At 33.1% G+C, this 25,834-nt stretch overlaps 1 protein-coding gene and 1 non-coding gene across 7 annotated transcripts in view; both read right to left on the minus strand.

The window, feature by feature from the left end:
• JMJD1C (jumonji domain containing 1C) overlaps positions 1–25,834 on the minus strand; it is a 254,632-nt gene that overhangs the window by 167,071 nt on the left and 61,727 nt on the right. The window lies entirely within an intron of this gene.
• LOC117036489 (U6 spliceosomal RNA) lies at positions 22,927–23,033 on the minus strand. Its single transcript, XR_004425384.1, has one exon. It is a non-coding gene; the product is annotated as a U6 spliceosomal RNA (small nuclear RNA).

Raw genomic sequence — 25,834 nt, forward strand, 5'->3', positions numbered from 1 at the left:
TAATTATCACCTATTCTCCTCAAGTTGTTCCAAAAAATCCAGAAGGAGGGAAGGCTCCCAAACACTTTTTATGAGGCTACTATCACCCTGATCCCAAAATCATACAAAGACACCACAAAAAAAGAAAACTACAGGCTGATATCTCTAATGAACATAGATGCAAAAATCCTCAACAAAATATTAGCAAACAGAATTCAGCAATACATTAAAAAGATCATACAACATGATCAAGTGGGATTCATCCCTGGTATGCAAGCGTGGTTCGACATTCGCAAATCAATTAATGTGATACATACACCACATTAACAAAATGAAAAATAAAAAATCACATGATCGTATCAATAGATGCAGAAAAAGCATTTGACAAAATCCAGCAGCCATTTATGATAAAAACCCTTAGAAAAGTAGGAATACAGGGATCATATCTCAACATAATAAAGGCCATATATGATAAACCCACAGCTAACATCATACTCAATGGGGAAAAGCTAAAACCATTCCCCTTAAGATCAGGAACAAGGCAAGGTTGCCCATTTTCTCCACTTCTATTAAACATAGTGCTGGAAGTTCTAGCCACAGCACTCAGACAAGAAAAAGAAATAAAAGGCATCCAAATCGGTCAGGAGGAAGTAAAATTGTCATTATATGCAGATGACATGATACTATATAAAGAGAACCCTAAAGACTCCACCAAGAAACTATTAGAGCTGATAGATGAATTTAGTAAAGTAGCAGGATTCAAAATTAATATTCAGAAATCAGTTGCATTTGTATATACCAATAATAAAATATCAGAAGGAGAAATTAAAAAAACAATCCCATCTACAATTGCTTCAAAGACTATAAAATACCTAGGAATAAATTTAACTAAAGAAGTAAAAGATCTGTACTCAGAAAATTATAAGACACTGAAGAAAGAAATGAAAGAAGATACAAATAGATGGAAACACATCCCATGTTCATGCATAGGAAGAATTAATATAGTTAAAATGTCCATACGCCTAAGGCAATATACATATTCAACGCCATTCCTATCAAACTATCAACGACGTTTTTCACAGAAATAGAATATATAATCCTAAAATTTATATGGAACCACAAAAGACCCCCCAGATAGCCTCAGCAATCTTGAGAAATAAGAACAAAGTAGGAGGTATAACGATACCTGACATTAATTATACTACAAGGCTACAGTAATCAAAACAGCATGGTACTGGCATAAAAACAGACACATAGATCAATGGAACAGCATAGAGAGCACAGAAATAAATCTATGCCTATATGGCCATTTAATCTACGACAATGGAAGCAAGAATTTACGGTGGGGTAAAGACAGTCTATTCAATAAATGGTGCTAGGAAACCTGGACAGACACATGCTAAAAAATGAAGCTGGACCACCTCCTTGCACCATATACAAAATCAATTCAAAATGGCTTAAAGACTTAAATGTAAGATCTGAAACCATAAAATTCCTATAAGAAAATACAGGAAGAAACTTTAGAGACATTACCCGGAGTAAGATTTTTACTGATACATCCCCTCGCGCAAGGGAAGCAAGAGAAAAAATAAACATGTGGGATTACATCAAACTAAAAAGTTTTTGCACAGCAAAGGAAACCATCAATAAAACAAAAAGGGATCCTACTGAATGGGAAAAGATATTTGCCAATAACATATCCGATAAGGCGTTAACATCACAAATTTATAAAAAACTCACTCAACTCCAAGAAAACAAACAACCCAATTAAAAAATGGGCAGAGGACATGGAGACGTTTTTCTATAAAGAACATACAGATGGCAAACAGACATATGAAAAAATGCTCAACCTCACTAACCATCAGAGAAATGCAAATAAAAACCAGTGAGATACCACCTCATCCCAGTCAAAATGTCCTTTGATAGATGATTGGATAAAAAAGTTGTGGTTTATATACACAATGGAATACTATTCTGCCATAAGAAAAGATGAAATAGGACCATTTGCGACAACATGGATGGACCTTGAGATTATTATGCTAAGAAAAAGTTGAGAACCATGACTTCACTTACATGTGGGATATAAAATTGAAAGTAACAAAGGAATAATACAAACAAAGAAACAAAAACTCACAGACAGCCATGACAATAGTTTAGTTGGTTGCCATAGGATAAGAGTGGACGGGGTGGTAGAAGGTAAAAGGGATCAAACATATGGTGAAGGAAGGAAAAACTGACTCTAGGTGGTGAACACACAATGTGATATATGCATGATGTATTATTGCACATTTGTACACTTGAAACCTATGTAATTTTACTAACCATTGTCACCCCCAATGAATTTTAATTTAAAAAAAAGAAAGAATCCTAACCCATAGATTCTACTCCGTTTTGTCAAACACTGATACTTTTCATGTTATTTAAATTCTTATTATCTAGGACATGCTATTTTTAAATCTCTAGGACTCTAAGTATACACACTGACACATTATTTACTGACTGCTTTATAGCCATTTGTTTTCATATGTATGTTATATATAGATATATATAGTAACTTACTCAAATACGTTATATGCTGTGCCTAAAAATATTCAGTTCCTATTCTGATATATTATATGTTCCTATAACATCTTTATTTCTTTCATGCACACGTGCTTCCAATACTTGAAAAGGTATGTGAATGCCTACAATTTATGTATGTGTCAGCCGTAATTCTACACATAAGAATAACATATTGGAAAAAGTACCATTTACAGTTTTAAGATGTTCACAATTTAGTATGGATATAGACATTCAATAATGGTAAATCAATGTAATGAGTTGGCTAATACAAATATATGCAGAGTATTACTTTAATAGCTTAGAGGAGAATAGCACTGGAGATTGGTAAACTAATTTAGCCTGGATAAACTGGGAAAATCCACATGAGGTAAGTCACTTTTAAATAGGATTTGAAGAAATAAACAGGGTTTCACAGATGGAGAAAGAAGAAATACTCAAGTGAAAGGGAATACCATGCTTACAGGCATGAAAATAAAGCACACTCACAGAATATTCCACTTTACCTAGAGTGATTGTTGTCTTGGTTAAAGTTACATGAAATGAAATATGAAGTAAATAAAATGTGGAGAAGTTCACAGGAAAGAATAAAAGGTAAAACTAAAACTTTACAGGCTACTAGAGGGAAAAAAACAAACGAACACAAGTGAGAAAAGAGAAACTAGAACTTCAAGAGAGCGTATTATTCCAGTCAATCAAGAAGATAGGTTTAGGGCCGGCCCAGTGGCTCAGGCAGTTAGAGCTCTATGCTCCTAACTCCGAAGGCTGCCGGTTCGATTCCCACATGGGCCAGTGGGCTCTCAACCACAAGGTTGCCAGTTCAATTCCTCGACTCCCGCAAGGGACGGTGGGCAGTGCCCCCTGCAACTAAAATTGAACACGGCACCTTGAGCTGAGCTGCCGCTGAGCTCCCGGATGGCTCAGTTGGTTGCAGCGTGTCCTCTCAACCACCAGTTCGACACCCGCAAGGGATGGTGGGTTGCGCCCCCTGCAACTGGCAATTGGACCTGGAACTGTGCTGCGCCCTCCACAACTAAGATGGAAAGGACAACTTGACTTGGAAAAAAGTCCTGGAAGTACACACTGTTCCCCAATAAAATCCTGTTCCCCTTCTCCAATAAAAAAAAAATAAATAAAATAAATAAAATAAACTGTTCGTTAAAGCTTAAAAAAAAACATTATAAAAAAGAAGATAGGTTTCATATGAAAAGACAAGTTAACATCTTAAAAGGCTGCAGTCAAATCAATAAAATCAGTGGATTGAACTAAGATGCCATAAATTACTATAATACGATAAAAATCAGTGCTAACGGTGTATTAGAAGAGTGAACATATCCACCTACTTCCTCTGCATTAACAGGATTTCTGAATATTGTGACAAATCAGAAAAAAAATCTAATGCTTCTTTATTTGACTGCGGTAAAGAGTTTAATTTAAAAAAAACCTGGGACTTTGCTCCTACTGTAAATAACAGAGATTGTACTATGTTCTTGTCTATAAATCATGTGATCGTTCATTAATTGAACAGAAAATACTGTAATAGGCAGTTAATCCATCAGGTAGCTAGAGCAACTCAAAATCATAGATATTCTTCTTTACAAATTTGGTGTTTCATTTAGCCTTTTCAAAGAGATGATTTGGCCACAGGTAAAACGATTTCTTTGATATTTTACAAGAAAAATAAAGTATTTGTTTCTTATTACTTCTGGTTTTACTTTATGTTTTGCATTTTTAATTCCTTCCGCTTACCTTCTATAATAGATTTTTAAGAAAGTTACCACAGAAATAAAGACTTGATATAACAATGTAAAGTAATAATACATGCTCTTTCTTTATACTATTTATTAAGAACTCAGAACTGGAGATTGGTTAACAGATTAGTAAAATTAAAATATGCTTCTACTTCTTGATCTAACTGTTCAAATTTATGCTAATAAATTATTTAATTATTTGGGCTTGAGAACGATGTTACTTATTTTATTAATGAAAAAACCACATACTAGAAGAAAGTGTATCTTTTTTTAGGTAGAAACAAATATATTTGCAGGAAAACGTACTGAGTTCTAAATATAATATTTGTATGTAGGCAACAGTATTGCTATCTATTTGAAATACAGAACTAAGAAATGAGCCAAGAAAAATATTACAAATTCCATTCACTAAAGACAAATGCACTTTACCCAAAGGCAAATTCTATCACCTTCGGTCAGAGCTTATTGACACTACTATACAGATAATAATAAACTATACTATCTGGTTTCAAAGTTCAAAGATTATAAAAGCAAAAGAGAAAGAGCCTCTGAGGACATGCTTCCACAGCACTCTAAGAACAATAAAATTTCACAAAGACTTTAGAAAATCTTTTAGACAAAAATAAGAAACAACAAAAATGGGCAATCGATAAAGAAACTTTGGTGTATCCATATAATGAAATACTTCTGAGCATTAGAAAGGAACAAACTTAATACATGCAACAATACTAATGAATCTCAAATGCTTTAGGATAACTGAAAGAAGCCTGCCTCAAAAGGCTACATAATGTATGACTCTATTCATTTGGGAAAAGACAAAACAAGTCGGACTAAGAACTGATTATTAGTTGTCCAGGGTTAGGGGGTGGGAGGTGGTGGAGAGATTTGAAGTTTTGACTATAAAGGTGTGGTAGCAAAAGGAAATTGTGGGGGAGTGTGTTGATTGTGGCAATGGTAACACTATGCATTTGTCCTCACAGAACTGTTCACCAAAACAATAAATAAAATTTACTCGTACTAACAAACAGCCTGTAAGTAGACAATTTAATAGAAAAGGGAAAGGAGGAATGAGCATGATGAAAAACCATGCCAATCCCTTCTCTCAAAGACAATGTTGTAATAGTAGTATATTTATTGGAATTACACTATAAAGGTTCATATGCCTTTGGGGATAAAGGATAGAAGAATGAGGCTATAATGAGGCTCAAAGGCTATATCCTAATACTGTATGCTGGTGGGCCAAACATTTCTGCAGTTATCATGGCACAGGTTGATCCCAGGATCCTTTTTCCTGAGAGAGGAAGAGCCCTGTTAGTAAGACTGACATATTCACCTTCACTCTTTCCTTTTTTTGCTTTGAAAAGGCAAATGTAGGAGTAGAGGTGGGGGTGAGGAAAAAGCTATAGGAATACTGACAACGTGGGATTAACCCCCACTGCAAATGCCATATAACTGGTAATGTAGCAACTTGTGGAAAAAGAAAGTATTAACAGAAGAGTATGCCCTAAAATAAAAAGGATATAAATTTTGGGTCCCAAAAACTTTAGTGTGTGCAACCTTATTTATAAGCCTGCAAATGTTTTGTTTTCGGGGAGCTCTTAGAAAGGATACCTCAATTTTTCAGAGAAGAAAAGCTAATGATACCTTTTCATGATAAGCACAAGGGGGCACTGGAACACAGAGTATTAGGTATGTTTTACGATACACCTAAGAACTTTCCCTAGGTTCAAGGGGAAAAAAAAGGAAGGAACAGTTGGCGGACACACTATATCTCAGTTTCACAGAAATCTCTTTCACTTCAAGAAAGGGTTTTTACAAGACTGGATTTGAATGTATGCATTTTCTTCAACAATCAAACTCATATAATTTTTCCTTCTATCCAATCCAACAGGAATTGTTTCCCTCTCAATTCCTATTAGGTCAACTATAATGCCCGAATTTAATAAATAACCACAAAGTCTTTCAAATGAAAATTTACCATTATTTACTGATCTCACTTTTCAATCAATAGCTCTTCACCAAAAGCTACAAATACTTAGATTTATAAAAAAAATTCTTCAACTATTTAGTATGCTAATTACTGACTCTGATTTTAGATATATGAAAAGCTATTTTGAGAAATACTATTGTTCTTCTTGATTTTTAACTTTTCATTATAGAGACAATAACCTAATGGGTTCCACGTGTCCGTCATCTACCTTCAACAATTTTCACCTCATGGCCAATCTTGTTTCAACTATAAAATAAATTCCACAAAATTATCTATTATCTGTCAGCATTCAAGTTTCTCACAATGGGCTTTTTCTTTTCTATACTTTGTTCAAATTAAGATCCAAGTTAAATTCCACATTTTGCAATTGGTTGACATGATTCTTACATCTGTTTTTATCTACAGTATCTGTACCTTCTCCTCTTCCTCCTGCAACTTTTTTGTTCAGGAAATCAAGTTATTTGTCACATACAGTCTTCAATTATCTGTACTTTGCTGACTATTCACCTGAGGCATTTTTAAACATGTTGCTTTGTCCTTATACCTTCTATAACTGTTGAATCTAATCAAATTCAGAACTGATAGAGCAGACAACCTCATACATGGTAGTGTTCTTCATTAAGGGGAACATATATATTGCCTTGTATCTTTCTGTGATAGCAACAGCCAATGAGGAACACTGCCTAAACCCAGTACTTTACCAAAAGTTGTAAAATAGTGATATTCTAATTTTATCATTCCTTCTTCACTTACCATCTAGAGCAGGGGTGTCCAAACTTTTTTCAACGTTTTTCACCAAGGGCCATATGCGGTAAAATACACAAACAGCCAGGCCACTCACTGAAGGAGAAGTACGTATTGCCTCACCTGGTTTATTTAAGTAAACTAAATATATTTTTGGAATTTGCTGCAGGCCAATTAAAAATGGATTGTGGGCCGCAGTTGGCCTGCCGGCCGCAGTTTGGACACCCTGATCTAGAGTATGTCTCTTAAGTGAAAATTTCCCTCGTTAAGTATTTGGTTTCCAAGATGTAGTGTAGAAAAGAAAGGATAAATGCTTGATTTTTATGAGTTCTTGAAATAATGACTTGGCATCAACTTCTCAGACTGGTAAACACTGAGTTTGTTTCTTAGGGGAGGAATCATTATAAATACTTGGATTTAAATAAACATAATATGCTTCGAATCAATGCAGTTTTTATTTCTGTTGTCAAAATTTCCCATCTTTGGCGAGTGAGAGCCTCTTCAATTTGTTTCTGAGTCTTAGACAGGACCTCAGTTGTCTTTAATAGCTTCCTTGCTTCCAGTAGAACAAAATATACTATGATCATCACATCCACCTTCTTCCCCAGACCTGAAATTAACCATGTATCTAAAGAACCCTAGTACTTTTCAATGGGAAATAGCATTCAGACACAACAATCTCGGTACTAGAAGTGCTTATTACTCCTGAGTTGGTCACCTAAGGACTTTTAACAGTGGTCAGAGTTAGTATGACTTTGTACTGATACTTCCAAATACAATTCGACAGGTTTGTTGTTTTTTAAGTGCATTGATTTGTTATACAATAACAACATAATTAAATTCGTTTGCTTTGTTGCACAATACATATTTAACAGTCTAGTAATAACAATACCAACACTAAGGTTTATGAAAACCATTTAGTTTTTATACTGCTTTTTTGTCCTCAGGGTAAAATCCACTAGGTATGTAGTATAATCAAATTACTATTTTAAAGTCAATTAAAATAGTCCTTTCCTATGGTTATACCACTTAGGCTTCTTTGTTTCATTTTGCTTTCACTCTTAGGGTTGTTTTTTTTTTTAACCATTAAAACTTGTTTTAGAATTACCCAAAACATTTACATAGTTTCAAAGTCACACCTAAGAAACCAGCTATTTTCACAGAATTCCAGCTATTTCTTCTAACCCTGTTACCTTTAGTGGATTAGTTTTTGATTCATTCCTAGATTTAGAAACATAAAAGTAAAAATGTACATACACACAAATATATTTAGTTAAACAGTAACACACTTTATGGACTTTCCGTATCTTATTATTTTTGTTTCATAATAAATATATTGGAGATCATGGCATAGAAGATATTTATTTGCTTTTATACCTATATAATACTCAATTGGGTAGACTTTTTTTCAATCAGAGCCCTATTGATGAATATTTGCGTTGTTTTAGTCTTTTGCTATTACAAATGGTGCTGTTTATTCACAATAGCCAATAGAAACAATCCAAATGCCCATCAACAAATGAATGGATAAAAAGATGTGGTATACATACACAACAGAGTATTATTAAGCCATGAGAAAGGAAGATATCCTTAGATTTGCAACAATGTGGATAGGTACATTATGATAAGTGATAAGTCAGAGACAAGTGCTGTATGATATCACTAATATGTGGAATCTAAAAAAGTTAAACTTTTAATAAATGGAAAGTAAAATGGTGGTTACCAGGGAATAGGGGATAGGAGGTGGATGAGTGATGGTGTTTAAGGGTACAAACTTGCAACGAGTAGTAAATAAGCCACAGAGATTTAATGCACAATATAATGAATATAGACATTAATACTGTACTATAATTATGTAATGTGATAAATATCACTACATTGGGAATCATATTACAATATATGTATGAAGGTATCAAAGAACACATTTTATACCTCAAAATTTATAAAATGTTACAAGTCAAAATTATTCAATAAAGAAACAAACACAAAAGCAAATTAGTGCTGCAATGAATATAGCCTTGAACATATGTTATTTCGTACTTATGTCAATCTATGTTTAGGACATATTCCTAAGAGTGAGATTTACTAGATGAAAGAGTAAACAAATGAGTACATAACTTAGCCAGATATTGTCAACTTCCCCTCTATAGGAGGTTTAACCATTTTGTATTCCAACAGGCAATGTGTGAGAGTGCCAAATCCTGAGCTCACCAAATGGTATGTTGTTGAGAGGAGAAGGGAGGGAATGAGAACAAGGTGAAAATATCTCAGTGTAGTTTTGTTTACTTTTTCCCTTTTATTTTCTACTTCACTGATCTACACTTATTTTTATTTTTGGCCTTATCCTTAGTTTGGGTTTATTTGCTCTTCTTTTTCTCTCTTAAGGTAGAACCTTAGGTCACTTATTTTATCTTCTTTCTAAAATAAGCATTTAACGTTATACATTTCTCTCTAAACCCTGCTGAAGATGCATCCACATTTTGATCTGCTGTATTTTCGTTATCATTTAGATGAAAATGACTTCTAATTTCCCTTGTAATTTCTTCTTTGATCCACAAATTGTCCAAAAGTATATTAACATCCAAACATTTAGGTTTTTTTCCCTAGACATTGTACTATTACTGATTTCTAATTTAATACTACTATGGTCCAAGAACAGACCCTTGTATTATTTCCATCCTTTTAAATTTATTTAGAATTGTTTCATGGCCCAGCCTATGGTCTCTTTTGATAAATATACTATATACACTTGAAAAGAATGTGTATCATGCAGCATGAAGTGTGATGTTCTAAAAATATTAATTGAATCAAAGGTATTGATAAGTGTTTTCCAGATCTTCAACATCTTTGCTAGTTTTTAATGCAGTAGTTCTATCAACTGCTGAGAGAAAGGTGCTGAAACCTCCAACTATGACTGTGAAATTGTCTATATGTAATTTCTGTAATTCTGTAAAATTTTGCTTCATGTATTGTGAAGCTGTATTAGGTGCATACGTATTTCTCACTGTTATGTCTGAGTTGTCCCACTTTTTCTTTGCTAATACTCTTTAAGAGTATTTTAGCCACATCAGCTCTCAAAACCTATTCTGTGCATGGTGTATCTTTTTTCTATTCACTTCTTTAAACCTACCTGTGTCTTTATATTTAAAGTTAATTTCTTGTGGACTGCATATAGTTGGGTCTTATTTTTGTTGTTTATCTGTTCTGACAATTGCTGCTTCTTAATTGAAGTGTTTAATCTTATTAACATTTAGTGGAATTATCATTGAACCTATCAATTTACTACTTGTTTTCTGTTTTACTCCTGTGTTTTTTGTTGTCTGCTCCTTTCTCTGCCTTCTTTTGCATTCTTTAGAATTGTATTTTAATTAATGAAAATTTAAACATTCTAATAGCCACATTGAAAAAGAAAGAACAGGTGAAATTAATTACAAAATATGCCAGGGTTGCCAAAAAAATGTATACACATGACTTGTATTCACCTTTTGTTATCGGTATATACTGAGTATTACAATTTTAATACAGTTTTTTCCTTTCTTAAAATGTGTATACATTTTTTTGGCACCCTCTGTATTTTAGTTAAGCCAATCAATATATTCACAATATTATAATTTCCACAAGTAATCAATATTTTAAAACTGAGATACTTTATATTCTTTTATTAATACTAAGTCTTTAAAATTTAGTTTGTATTTTACAGCTACAGCACATCTCAACTTGGACTATTCACATTTCAAGTACTCAATAGCCATGTGTAATTGGTGGCTACCATATTAGACAGAAAAGCTCTAACTCATTCCGAAGTACAGTGTGTCTTTTTCTTTATTTTTAGAAGTGAGAGGTTATATTTAATAGTTTTTGTATACATATATTTAGCAATTCAGAAGTTCAAAATTATTTAGTTGTATACTAAATCACTAAATTATGATTTAAATATTTTTAAGTGATTTATATGTGTTCATTTCACTTAGCAATTTAATAGAATTTACTTAAAAGTAAATCTTAAAATATGAATTAAAACAATTTGTACTGACACTTCCACATCATACAAATTGGCACAATTTTCTTTTAAAAATCTTTTTACTTAAGAATTACAGAATCTTCTGTATAGTAAGCTATCATTTGAGAGGTTATAAATGAAAGGATATCTACGTGTGTGTGTGTATAAATTTAAAAAATACACACATAAAAAATTAATAAATGGTTTCTGCAATTATGGATTTCATACTTGACATGATCAGCCAAGTCTATTCTATTAAAAAGTAATTCCCTATTATTTGAGAATATAGCAGGCTATCCTATAAACACTTTCCACAATTATGTTCATTTTCTATAGGGAAAGTTTCCTAAACTTTCCTATATTGAATAGAAATATTAAAAAATCTTCCCTAAAAGATACATCAAACTGTATTCAAAATGAATGAGAGGTCATTTATTTTCTTAGACTATAAGGTATGTAGGGATATCTGTATATATTCTAAATTGTGTGTGATTCACAAGAAATCCAGAGGTATGATTGAGCAAACAAATTCACACCAAATGGCACTCACAGTTATGAGAGGGGCTAACCTTCCTAGATGCCAAAACAAAAGACAATGAGTTCAATCAGTCAGTATTCACTATGTGACATAAAAACGAGTCCTTAATTTCACGGCTATCATTGACATAATAAATGCAATCATTTAATATGAAGTCTTACAATGTGGCCTACATACACTTTAGAATCAGTGTCTATGATGCGCTAAAACAATGGAGTACAAATACTCAACCTGTAAATTCACCTGAAGGTAAGTTTAGAGCAGTGCTGTTCAAGAGAAACAACTAGAGCTACAAATGTGACTCAATATATAATTTAAAATTTTCTATTAGCCACATTTGAAAAACTAAAGAGAAACAGGTGAATTTTACTAATATAATTTCAAAAATATGTATCAACAAAAATATAATTTCAATCTGCAATAAAAATTTAGTATAAATAAAGGAATGTAAAATAGTGTATTAATAAGTCCTCAAAATCGTGTGTATATTTTACACTTACATTGGACCTCAATTCCAACTAGCTACATTGGGAGTGCTCAACAGTCACAGGTGGCTAGAGGCTACCTTACGGCACAGTGCAAGTTTAGACTATCTGGAAGAAGGAAGAAAGTATACCTTAAGCAATTTGGCGTAATTTTTTTGTGCAATTGGAAGATTAGAGAGCTCTCTTGAAACCCGGAGAGAGGATATTTTACATTAGAGCACAACTTAAAATAAAAAATCTATCAAGTTGAGGGCAGGGTTGAGTTTCTCTTTAACCATGGTATGTGTTTGAGGAAGTAGACTGAGGGGCAGAACCATAATCTTCAATAAAAGATTTCTCTGCTCCAACACAAACACATGTAAATCCCCAGGTGTGCTATGCCCCAAATTCTGACTATTAAAATGTTAGCCTACATACTCGCCATAAAACCCTACATAAAATTCTACACTCAGGTATCTACTAAAGATCATGTTCACACAAAGATTTGTATCCACATTGCCAGAGGAACATTATTTATAATTGTCAAAAACTGAAACCGACATAATATTTGTCTATCAACTGGTCAATGAAAGAAAAAATGCAGTATAGCCATACAATGGAATACTATTCAGCAGTAAATAAATGAACAACTGACTTATACAACAACATGGATGAATCTCAAAAACAAAAAACCAAAATGCTAAGAAAAAGAAGGCAGACATAAGACTGCATAGTACATGATTCTGTTTATGTTAAATTCTAGGAAAGTCAAAACTATTATGGCAGAAAAGGGTCCCGGGACCAGCAGTGGGGACTTGAGGCAAAGGGACATGAGAAAACATTTTTGTCAAATTTAACCTTAAAATAGGTAAATTTTATTGCATAAAAATTATGTTTCAATAAAGTGTTTTTAAAAAAACTAATATGCAGTCAGAAAAAATATTTAGGCTGGATTATTTTCAAAATCTAGACCAACATTTACTTTACTCATCAAAGCAATTTCAGACAAAGTACAGTTGACCCTTGAACAATGCAGGGGTTGGGGCACCGATCTCTCTGCATAGTCAAATACACATATATAACTTTTGACTCCCCAAAATAACTACTAATGGCCTACTACTGACTGGAAGCCTTACCAATAACATAAACATCAATTAACATATTCCGTATGTTATAATGTATTATATACTGTATTCTCACAATAAAGTAAGCTAGAGGACAAAAAGTTAAGAAAATCATAAGAAAATACATTTATAGAATCTACTGAAAAAAAAATCCATGCATAAGTAGACGTGAGCAGTTCAAATCCATGTTGTTCAAAGGCCAACTATAGTTGGAAATTTTATTGTTTATCTTTTGATTACACAAAATAACTGATTCATTATTTACTGATTCATTTCCCATTGTGTTTAATACTCAATGGAAACTTTATAAATGCATAATACATTTAATTTGCAATATACCAAGAGTTTTCAAGTATTTGATTTCATCCTATTTTCAACATTACCTTATGAAGAAAAAAGGATGGGTATTATTTTAACATATGAGAAAACTGGTATCATAGAAGTTAAATTCCAAAGGTTCTTCACATAATAAAGGTTGGGATTAAAACTGATGGGTCTAGGATGCCTTCTACTACACTTCCTAGTGATACCATTTTTAGACAGGAGATTTATGAGCCTGTGTTATTAACTTTTTAATTAAAACTACCTATCTACTGAGCTATTTAGCTATCCAATACTTAGGTTCTCTCCACCCTCCCTCGTTCTCCATTCAAAATTTTCTTGCTGTTTCTTCTTTTGACAAAATGTAAAACCCTTCGCTGTATCAACTCCTATTGCTGAGACTGATAATGTAGCGCCACAATTACACGTATCTTTGAAAAATAATGCCAATACAAAAAGAGTTCCAATTCTAGCAAAGGAAATTATGAACACATAATACTTTTCTTGGATATTCTTGAACACTGGCTATTCTGACGTATAACATTTTAAAATTTAACTCTTGAAAACCTACCACAATGATCTCTGGAATAATACCAGCAAAAATCTACCATATCCTCAAGTTCTCTGAATTTTGTACCCTTTACCTTCTTCCTTTAAATGAAATACAGCTCTTCTTCAAAGACACTTTTTTGCTGGCATCCTCTTAAGTTATGACTGTTTTCCCTCCCATGTCCCTTTATACTATCGGGCTTAGAGTTGGATTAGGTCACTCTTTATTCCTCACTGCAAACACAATTGTCCCTCCTTGATCATCAACCACTCCTCTCCCCTCTCCTGGTTATACTTTTCTGTAACCTCAAATACTTCACTCCTGGAACACCACCTCCTGTCTTTCCAGCTCACTCTTATCATTTTCTGGCTTGACCGCTCACTCAGCCCAACACAGAACCTACAACTTTTCACTTCTGTTCTATTATTCTACAATTCTACTATAAAATATATAAAACTAGAAAAGCAATTTGCAAAAATGCTAATGAAAATTATCCAAGAGTGGTGTACTAATTTTTCTTTGTTTTCCTAAAATTCCCAAGAGTAAACATACACAGCACTTTAAAAGTAACACTAAAGTTTTTTTAAAAATACAAAAGTTAATGGGAAATTACCTCTAGACAATTATTCTTACATTTCTCTTCATATCGGTTATTCTCACTTTAAACCATTTCCTAGGTCTCACTAGCTAAACTTTTACTGAGACAGATAAAAATAATTTAAATTACTATATAATGGTAGACGTGAGAGAGGTGTGAAAAGGCTATTGTAAAAATCTGCCAAAACTAAAAGATTTTTAAAAATCAGCCAGGTCAACATTTATCAGAATAGAGGCATTAAAATCCACGTCCAATACATTGTTTTAAAGAAAAAAACAAAACCAGTGTGGAATGCCTATAATTTCCCTGAAACTGTTTTGACTGTTTCACGAATTTTCTCATTTCATCACATAAAAATGAATGATTAAATCTAGGATTTGAATATAATCTGTCTTCTTTACACAGCAATATTGTATATGTAACACAAGAAAATTATGCAGAACAATGACAAAAAATGCGTTGATGTAACTTATTAAATCAAGATGTACATTATTTTCAAGTTTGGAAAACTGCTAGTAATGATAAATAAAAATATTTCTATAATATTCAAGATTATGCAATTATATTTGTCTTGAAACATATCCTTTTTTAATTTAGCAAATTTTCCTATTTTTCCTTAGCCTCAAGATTTCAATAAATGAACTTTAAAGAAATTATCTAGAAGTGCAGTAGCCAATTTCTCACAGAGAGTAACTTTCTATATATTTACAGGATATCTCTAAATTCATTGTATTAATGTAGAAACATCATAAGCGAGCTTCATTTTTAAGACAGATGATGCTATACAACCACAGAGCCATAAATCATAACTACATTGAGGAATAAAAAACTAATCATCGATACTGGAAGGTTTTCATTTGATACGCTTGTTAAGGTACATGTGTTACCTTAACAAGCGTATCAAATGAAATGCTTGTTAAGGTAACACAAGTCCTCAACTAATGGAATATAACATCTGGATTAAGAAATAATATTCATAGTTACTAATGAGAAAATCTATGACACGCTTCATATATTCATATATTTAATAGTTATGTAATCCTTTTTTTTTTTTTACAGTAAATTCAAATAATTTCTTTACAGCTCTGGCAAAACTACCACCGTAACAAAATGAGAATATATAAAAAGTACTATTCTCTAAAATTAGCTTTTCCCCCCTTTCCTAACAGAGGAGAAAAGGCTATCTACCTCTCAATAACATCTGAGATAGACGAACAGTTTCTCAAGAAACAAATGAAAATAAAACTAATTGATTTATAAAAATACTACTAACCTAGAATGCTTAATTTAAAAAAATTAAAAAATAAAAAAACCCTAGTAATGCATTACCATTAAAACAAACAATGAGAAAGAAATGACTGGATAGATTCAAAGAATAATTTGAATACATTTTTGTTAAAATATACTTTCCTTCCTGTTGTCTTTTAAAAAATGGTCTCGGGGCGGCCGGTTAGCTCAGTTGGTTAGAGCGTGTGCTCGTAACAACAAGGTTGCCAGTTTGATCCCCACATGGGCCACTGTGAGCTGTGCCCTCCACAACTACTTGACTTGGAGCTGGCTGAGTCCTGGAAAAACACACTTATAAATAAAAGTTTAAAAAAAAATGGTCTCATCTTTAATACTGAGTAAATAAGTAAAATTATGACTGTATAAAACTATTCTGAAAAGAATGTTTTACGCATATCTTAATGTCCTATTTCCATCAGGATGGAGAAAGTGGATGTGATAACTCCAAGATTTCAGGACTTAATTCCCTGTCATGTTGCTCCAGAGTATAAAATAGCTTTCAATAGCCCCAGCTGTAAGCTGAGAAGACTCTCTGTAGCTATAATCACACAGTGACCACACTGTAAGCTAGTTTCCTGTTGTATTGTCACCACTCAATTTACATTTATAGAAATTTAATTTGGTATATTTTAGTCTTCCATTTGTTGTGGAATAAGATATTAAAATTTCAAAAAAAAGGTATCAAACCATCCCGTTTACCTTCAAGCCTTCTATTAACTTCCCCTGGGACTAGATGAAATCTGAACTTAGGCTGGTTGACAGGGCTTTAAAGACCTGTTTCTGGTACTCTTCTGATCCTGTTATAACCGCTAGTCCCTTCCTCTTCAGATAGGTACCGTGATTTTCTTCCTGTTCCTAAAACATAACACGCTCATTCTGGTCTCATGATAGAAGAGAAGCATAAGATAAAATTGTATTATAATGATTAAAAATAGGAATAAAATAATGTTTGCAACCTAAAGAAATATCAAGAGAAAGGAACATGGACAAACCAATCTCTGGAGCCCTGCTTTAACTTTTTAAAGGAAACAGGTCAGTGTCAGCTGGTAATATTAAGTGTCACCAGGACACAACTGACTGCCCCAGGTTAATATAATTGTCCTACTACTCTTATCTGAACTGTAGGAACTTTTTAAAACTTCAGAAATATGCTTCCAAAGTACATTCTAGATAAGTGTCAACTTAGTAAGACCAGTAATGAATAAAGAGTACTGAAAATCATTATTTATAATCTAAGATGGACACTGAAGGTGTCTTAAATTCAGAGGAGAAAAGAATATAAGTAATTCCATGGAAGATATTATGGAATGGTATTCAATGTTCCACATCATTTCCTTCCAGGTTATGTAGTACAGTACAAAGAGCATATTCTTTGGATTTAGAATACTGAGACGAAGAATGGTAAAATTTCTTTGAGCCTCAGTTTTCACATCAGTAAAATAGAGGTAATTAATACTTCAGAGGGCTGTAAAAATTAAACGCGATAAGAAAAGGACTTGGTAAAGTAACTGACACAAGTTGGCTTCACTTTCTTTTTTTCCTTCACCTAAAATTATGATGTATTTCATATTTAGAGAAATGTTCAGCTCAAGATTTGTCATCATGATCAAAACTGCTTTTTACTGAAATGTCAGAAAGAGGAAGGAAACACATAATGCAATTATTAAACCAAAAAAAACAAAAAAAAACAGCAAATTTAATTTTTAAAAGAACCATCAGAGAAACTGGTCAATCTCATCTAAATACAGAGAGAGAAAGAGAGAACAGACATACTAATGTTTTTCATCTTGGTTTATTATAATCCAATGTCTAAACCACACTAAATTTTACGATATATTTAATATTTTAATAGAGGTAAAAATGATCTCTTCATTAAAAAAAAAAAAAAAAATGGAATCTGTCATTAGAATACAGCAATGTGTCTGTGTAATTTATCTTTCAAAAACAGACAAAGAAGGATAACTGAGTAGCAGAGACGCAAAGCATCCAGAAATCCAGGAACCCAAGGGTGATAAGATGACATGGTTATTTGAGGAGGGGCATAATCAGAAGTAATAATACTTACAAATATGTAACAGAAATTTGGTCACACAGAAAATGTTTTCTTACATTAAATTCTAAAGTGACACAGAGGCAATACATATAGCAGTAAAAAGAAATGTCAACTATGTTAACACTTGTTTTAAGTCCATTTTTTAGGAAATTCAATCCAAAAGTATAAGTCATTGATATTTACCGGTTGCAATAGATAAGGATAAATATGATACAGGTCTGCTCCCAAGGAGGTATCAATCATATTTCAAAAGAATTGCAATAAATATTTAGATAGCAACCCTTATAAAATAGCATACAGCTTTTGAAATTTAACAAGTTTATATAATACAAATACGTACATTCTTTCAATTCACTTTTAACATCTAAATTCCCTCAATACAATTCTACAAAGTAGATATTAAGTACATTTAATAGATGAGAACTCTTAAGACCCAGAAAGACTGATTTATCATGACATAGTTAACATTTGGCAGAGCCAGAACTCAAACCTGACTCTACTTTTATAAAATCACATATTCCAAAAGGAAATACTAGTCAGTAAAGTAGATGGAAGACCAAGAAAGCAAAAATTATAGTTTTTACTTATACAGATGTAGACAATTCTAATAAGAAATGGGAGGAGATATTCCCTATGAAGGTATGAACTCTAATGGTAAAAGTAATACCTTATCAATATTTTATTTCCCCGGACCTGATATACTTGAGGAACTTAATAAATGTGAGTGGACTGAATAAATGAAGGTGATGAGTGAGTGAAATACTATCACTATATAGTTTTCTGATGTCAGATTTTAAAGGGACATATATAGATAATGGAAGAAGGGAAAGAATGTTTACAAATTAGTATCATAAATCTTGTAAGAATATTGTCAGGATAAACTAAATTTTATAAATAACACAAAAGAAAACCAAACAGGCCCACTGGCTTCATAAATGTAAGAGGATGAACTAAGAAGAAACAAGAATACTGCATGGGAAAGATGATGTAATGTTAACAGATGCAGAGAGAATAAAGAACTACTCACACCTCCTCTTTTGCATCCATCTTCTCCACCAAGGAGAACTGAGTAGAAAACTGGAAAAGGTAGAAGAAACATAGTTAAAAAGTAAATGAAGTTGAAATGAGAAAAGAAGACAGTAAGAGAACACCCAGCCACTTTTTAAATTAGTTTTTGTCTACATAGCCAAAGTAATCACAAGCCCGAATTAGGCATGCATCTCTAATGTAATCTAATGTAAAACATCCCAAGAACGGAAAACAATTTCTAAAATGCACTGGTTTTGGAAATGGAGGAAACATTTTTGGAAAATTATATATCAAAGAAACATAGACCCTTCGAATTTAGAAGGCTCTTGACAGTCCAATCCATTAATGTTGATCTATATCCAAAGTACAAAAACTGTTATTTGCAAGATGGTTTGTAAGCACTACAAAAGAAAAAGGATACACCAAGAGCAAATTTTATTTCACTACAAGTAATCCTAAACTTTGTATTTATCAATAAATTTCGTCTTTTTTGGTACACTAGTGTAACTAATACATTCGATTTTTTTTTTTTAATTAAAATATTGTGGGGAAAGATCCTGAAAATATTTTTAGGAATGAAATAAAAAAATTAAACTAATAATACAGCATACTAGGTACTCATACTGGATAAATAACCATAATTTACAGTATAAACCAAGAACTAAAAACTGATTTTGAATATTTTCAAAATAATCCACAGGGCTCAATCCTTACACTTTAATCAAGACATTCAGATAACTGAACAGTATTCAACTTTAAGAGAATGACTTAACATGTTGGCTGATAAGATGAAGATCCAAAAGACTTCAAAAGATTGGAAAAATAGGCAGAATAAACTAATAAAAACAATAGCAGTAGTAGACGACTTTGTGAAATAAAAAAAGCTTAAATTAAAGCCAGAATTTGGGCAAGCTGATAAACACTCCAATTTACAACAGAGAAGCCCCAAAGATTCAAAAATTAGTTGAGGGGCAAGTAGAATAGGAAAACTGAGGTTAGTCTATTTAAGCAGCAGCTAGATTCACAGATCTCTTCCTGGTTCTAGCCCTGCAACTGCCTCTTCTCCTATTTTCCTAGCAAAGCTAAGTGTTTTCCCCTAGAAAAAGGTTATCTCTGGATCAGGGATCATATTAAAGCAAGTTGAAGGCAGAGATTACTACTGAACAGGAGAATCAAGTGAGTTTACATAATGAAATATGTTCAGAACCAACCCAATCCTCCCACTCCCAGTCTATTTTTACTTCAATGGGTATAATTTTGAGAGCCAGGAAAAGGACTAGTAGATTTCTCTAGGAAACCTGACCAGTTTAAGATAAAAGACACCTAAATACACAGACATTAGGAGTTCCCTAAGGAAATGGCCTCATCTCTAAACAGTACCCCGTCCACAACTTCAGAGCTCCCAATGTGCTTTTTAAATGTTATGCTATTAAGTATCAGTAGTCAGAATCATCAAGTATTTCATGTAAGGAAAACATCAACTATAAAACATAGAGACTAAATAACACACAGAGAAAAAGTGACTTCAAAGGAAACAAGACTCTGAAGACAGCAAAAAATTAAAAATGTTCTCAATTAGAGAAACAAATCAGAAAAAGAGGCCATCAAAAACTAACCATTTGGAAAACAAGTTTTTATGAAGTTAAACTTTAATAGCAGAAATGAAAAATGCAATAGAAAGTTTAGAATATAAGTTAAAATTTTTTCCCACTAATGAGAACAAAAATAATATAAAAGAGAAAAAATAATGTAAAAAGAGTCCAGCACGGTCCCATATCCCAATACAAAAGATCCAGAAAAGAGAAAAATACAAAAAAGAGAGAATTGAAGAAACAATTCAAAACAATTTCCCAGAACCTAAACTCAGAAGTTCCCAGACTGAAAAGCAACTCAAGAGCTAAACACATGGATGAAAAGAGATGTACGTCTAGGAATGTCATTGTGAATTTTCCAAGCACAAACAAAAGACAAAATCCCACATGCTTCTTTCATATAAAAGATCAAAAAGCAGGAAAGACATGACTTTTCAAAAGCAACACCAGAATCTATTAGATTAACGCTTTCAAAATTTTCAGGAAAAATCATTTCCAATCTCTAATTCAGAATTCTATAATCAGTCAGATATGAGTAAACTTTGAGGGTGAAATACAAATACTTTCAGATGAACAAGCATCTAAAAATGTCCAAACAGGCAGTCCGTTTTAAAGACATTACTAGAGGATATATTCCACCGATACAAGAGAATAAACCAAGACATGGGATCCAGGAAAAGTGTTCAATGAAAGAGGCAAGGGAATCACCAGGATGTTGGCAAAACAAGACCACATGAGATCTAGAATGTCCAGATACAAAAACCGCAGGAAAGGTTACATAAAGATAAAATTGACAGGATACCTAATATACATACCTGAATGTACTGAAAGGATTTTACATAACTTGGGGATTATCTGATTAAATCACTGGCAAGTACATAGAAAATTAAATAAAGGGAAGAAATGCAAGACAATTATTAACTCCAAGAAAAATATTTTCCAAGAAAGTAAGTTAACATATATTAAGTAGGCAACCAAAAAGTGTTGATACAGTCATGGTAATATTAAACATCAGGAATCCATCTAACCAAAATTGAAACTATACCGTGTAAGTACATACGGTGGGATGTCAATTTATCTAGTTTTTACATTTTTATCTACTCTTCATATTTTGGAAATTTCATATTTTTAAACGTTTGTTTTTATGTTCTCTCTCTCCGCCTGTATACACGTTAATTTCAGAAATCCCTAAAGTCTAATTACTAGCACTTCAAAAGCATGGTCACTGAGGAACCACTTGCAACTGAAACCTTGTTAGATAAAACACCATGGACAGAAAGTTCTAAGAGGATGGAACTGTGTCTGGGATGCTTAGGAACATAGTACCTAGAGAACAAGTAGGTCCTCAATAAACATTGTTTGAAAAAAAGAACAGATCACATAAGAAACTGTCTTATCCTCTGGCAACATTAAAAGGTCTCACAGCCTCTTTCTGCATGACTGGAAGCACTGTCAAATATCTGAGAAACCAATCAGTAGTCAGCCCTAGATATTCCTAATTTAAAGTATTTTAACCATTTATAAATGACCCCAAAAGGCCATGACATATAACAACATGCTATTTCACCTAGGTACAAATTTAATTACATGTACTTCATGGCTTTTGTGAAGAAAAAATTACTAGGTAAATGAACTTGGCTGAACAAAAAATATCCACATCTCAACACAACAATGGATTTCTCCTAAATCAACACATCTACACATCATTTTGTACCTCAACTTAGTCAACAAAAGCTAACATTTTGTTAAGAAGGGCTAACACTGTTCATGAAGGAACTGCAGAGGTATGAAATTAATGGTTATTTGTGAATGTGCGGACTACTGCAAATCCCAAGGGCCCTATGAAGAACTGGAGACATGTACCATTAAGATTCCAAAGGAACAAAACTGATTAATGACAGAGGCAGGACTAGAAATCAGTATTCCTCATTTCTAATAAGCTTTCCAATACATCATATTGGCCTTTAACACCATCTTTTTAAAGATAAAAAATATACTGGGCCCAAACCAGTAATTTAATAGATTGTATTACAATTTTTATCTCGTCTTACTAAATTCTGGCTAATGCGTATTAACCAGAATTCTTATTTTATATATATACACATATATATATATATATATTTTATTAGTTTCAGGTGCACAAGACAAAGTAATACTTAGACGTTTATCATTTATATCCCTCACACTGTGTCAACCCCCCTCCCCCATCCACCATCCCCCTGACATTGCACACAGCCATTACATTTCCACTGTCTCTATTCCTAATGCTGTACTCCACTTCTTTAAGTATATACATATATATATATATATATATATGTATATATATATATATAAAATCAAGGTTGGCAAAAATATGGAACGCTTCACGAATTTGCGTGTCATCCTTGCGCAGGGGCCATGCTAATCTTCTCTGTATCGTTCCAATTTTAGTATATGTGCTGCCAAAGCGAGCACTATATATTTTTATATTACCTTAAAAATTACATATTTTTATAATACCTGCCCCAGAGTGCACTGATCAGACCATATCACTTCTTTTGAGGTCCAAGAGAATAAGCCATGTTTTCCAATCTGAAACAACTCCAAGCATTTTCAGGTCTTAAAATAGTGAACTTGCAGCCAGGCAGGCTAGGTAGTTCAATCATCACAACTTTCAGCGAGGCAAGCTAGGTCAATCATCACATTGAAATCACTGTTAGCTGTACATAGAACCCATGGAGAAAGACAAGTAAATCCTATATCCCATTTAAAGACGATTCAGGTATCAGGTTGAAATTAATTTTTTTTTCATACCACCTGCTCAAAATCATGCCACATTTTTAGTTTGCTTGCTTGGAATGAGGATCTCTCTTTTAACTTTTGGGCTTGAAGGATTTCTAATTGCTCTTCTTTTGTCTTCTCAGAGTAAAATCATTAGATTCAATTATCTAATCACTAAGAGTATCTTCATCTTATCAACTAACCATTTTAAAAGGCTTACCAGTGCTCCATTGCAAGGGTATACTACTCAATTCCTTAAGATACTTATGTTTAAAGTTTTTTGATTTTCAAATTCTTGGAAGTATACTTGTAACAATCATTTCCTACTTTAAAAATATCCCGTTTTAGGTTTTTAGAACCCTGGATTCTGCTGGTTCCCCATCTGCTATTTAATGATCTCATTTCCTATCTCTACTTACAAAGGTGTATTCCTACATAAGACCTTGGTATTCCGAAATTCTCTCTCTATATTCAGTCCTTCAGAGAAATCACACATATTGCTTAAACTATTACCTTTATATTTTGTCACTTCCCATCTAAAGTCTTAAATAACTCAGGTGCTCAAAATATGCTGAAATAATGCTAATGACTCCCAGATTTGAATCTCTAGATATATTCTCATCCAACCTTTCCTTGTTTATTTTCAATCATATAGCTCCATGCAATAGTGTTTCATCCTCACCTCAATGTACAAAACACATCATCTCTCCATAACGAGCTCTCTTTCTCACATTCCTTATGTATCATAAAGAATATTTCCACTTTCCCTGGTGCATGCCTTGGGAATTTTTTCCCCTAATCATTCTCCGTTACATTTTAGTTTGTCTTCACAATCAATCTCTACTTCATTCACATTCCTCATTACTGTCCTGTACCTTTCACTGCCAATATCGTAGCTCAGCTCTTACTTAGTGTTCTGAGATGCAGTAAAACAGCACAGATAAGGAGCAGTCTAGGTTCAAACACTGTTCTACAACCTAACAATCGTGTGAATTTGGGTAAATTGTTTTTTTCTATCCTTCATTATTATCTGTGCAAAGGGGTTAATCATAGTATCTCTCATCTGGTTTTTGTGAGAATTAACTGAATTAACAAAGAAATCAATACAGTGCCTCACACAGAGTAAGCCCTATACAAGCCTAAATGTTTCAAACTATTCTCTTTGCCGCCAATCACTTTTTCTCCAGCTTACCTACCACTGCCAAACTGATTTTCTTAGAACATTTTCATTTTCTCACTTTATTAATGTAAAACATCATGACTACCTTCTGGAATCAAGATCACGCTTCAAAGTCTCACATTTATAGCTCTCCATTATCTAGCCCAGGAGTCAGCAAAATATAGCCCACAAGCCAGTAACTTGTTTTTGTATATAAACTTTTACTGAAACACAGCCACCCTGATTAATTTACATATTGTCCACGATGCTTTCTCACTTTGATAGCAGAGTTAAGCAATTCTGACATAGTCTGTAAGGCCCACAAAACATAAAATGTTCACTACTTGATCCTTTTCAGAAAATGTTTACTGATCGCTGACATAGTTCAGTCTCTTACCTGTACTATTCCCTATATATATATTTAGCATATCTAAAATGAAACTCATCTTTTTTTGTATACTTGCTCGCTCCTCTCAACTTCTTTATTTTGTTAATGTTTAACAAATATTTATTGAGGTCTTATTATGTGCAACACACTGTTCTAGTAACTGGTAACTGGTAACCCTAGTAAGTCCAGTGCCTATCTGGCACCCTACATAATCTTTACAACATTATTGATTATATTCCCCAAACTGTATTTCATATCCCCGTGACTATATTGTGGCTTCTAATTTGTACTTTGTAATCCCTTTACCTTCTCCCTCACCGCTCGCCTCCCTCCCAGCTAGCAATCAGTTGTTTTTTTGTCCCTATTTCTCTGAGTCTATTTCTGTTTTGTTTGGCACTTTTCAATATTTTGAACTTTTTTTTTTTAATTTTTACTGGGGAATATTGGGGAACAGTGTTTTTCCAGGACTCATCAACTCCAAGTCAAATTGTTGTCCTTCAATCTAGTTGTGGAGGGTGCAGTTCAACTCCAAGTCTAGAAGTCTAGTCACCAGTTTCAACCTAGTTGAGCGGAGCGCAGCCCACTAATCCATGAGGGAACTGAACCGGCAACCTGGTTGTTAAGAGCTCGAGCTCTAACCAACTGAGCAATCTGGTCACCCACAGGCAGCTCAGCGGCAGCTCATTGTTTTCAATCTAGTTGTGGAGGGCGAAGATCATTGGCCCATTGGGAATCGAACCAGCAACCCTGTTGTTAAAAACTCAGTATTTTGATGTGACAGAATTGTTTGGACTTTAACAAGTCTGGTGCTGAACACCAAAATAGGTCATCTGATTTGTGTTTTGCCATCTTAAATATATGATGTTAATGATGAAATAAACTTACTTCTGTTAAATAACATTTTAAAAATATGACATATTCTAGCTTAATATGTGAAAGGATTGAAGA

This window comes from Rhinolophus ferrumequinum, chromosome 16 (genome assembly GCF_004115265.2).
Source record: "Rhinolophus ferrumequinum isolate MPI-CBG mRhiFer1 chromosome 16, mRhiFer1_v1.p, whole genome shotgun sequence".
NCBI classification, from domain to species: Eukaryota; Metazoa; Chordata; class Mammalia; order Chiroptera; family Rhinolophidae; genus Rhinolophus; species Rhinolophus ferrumequinum.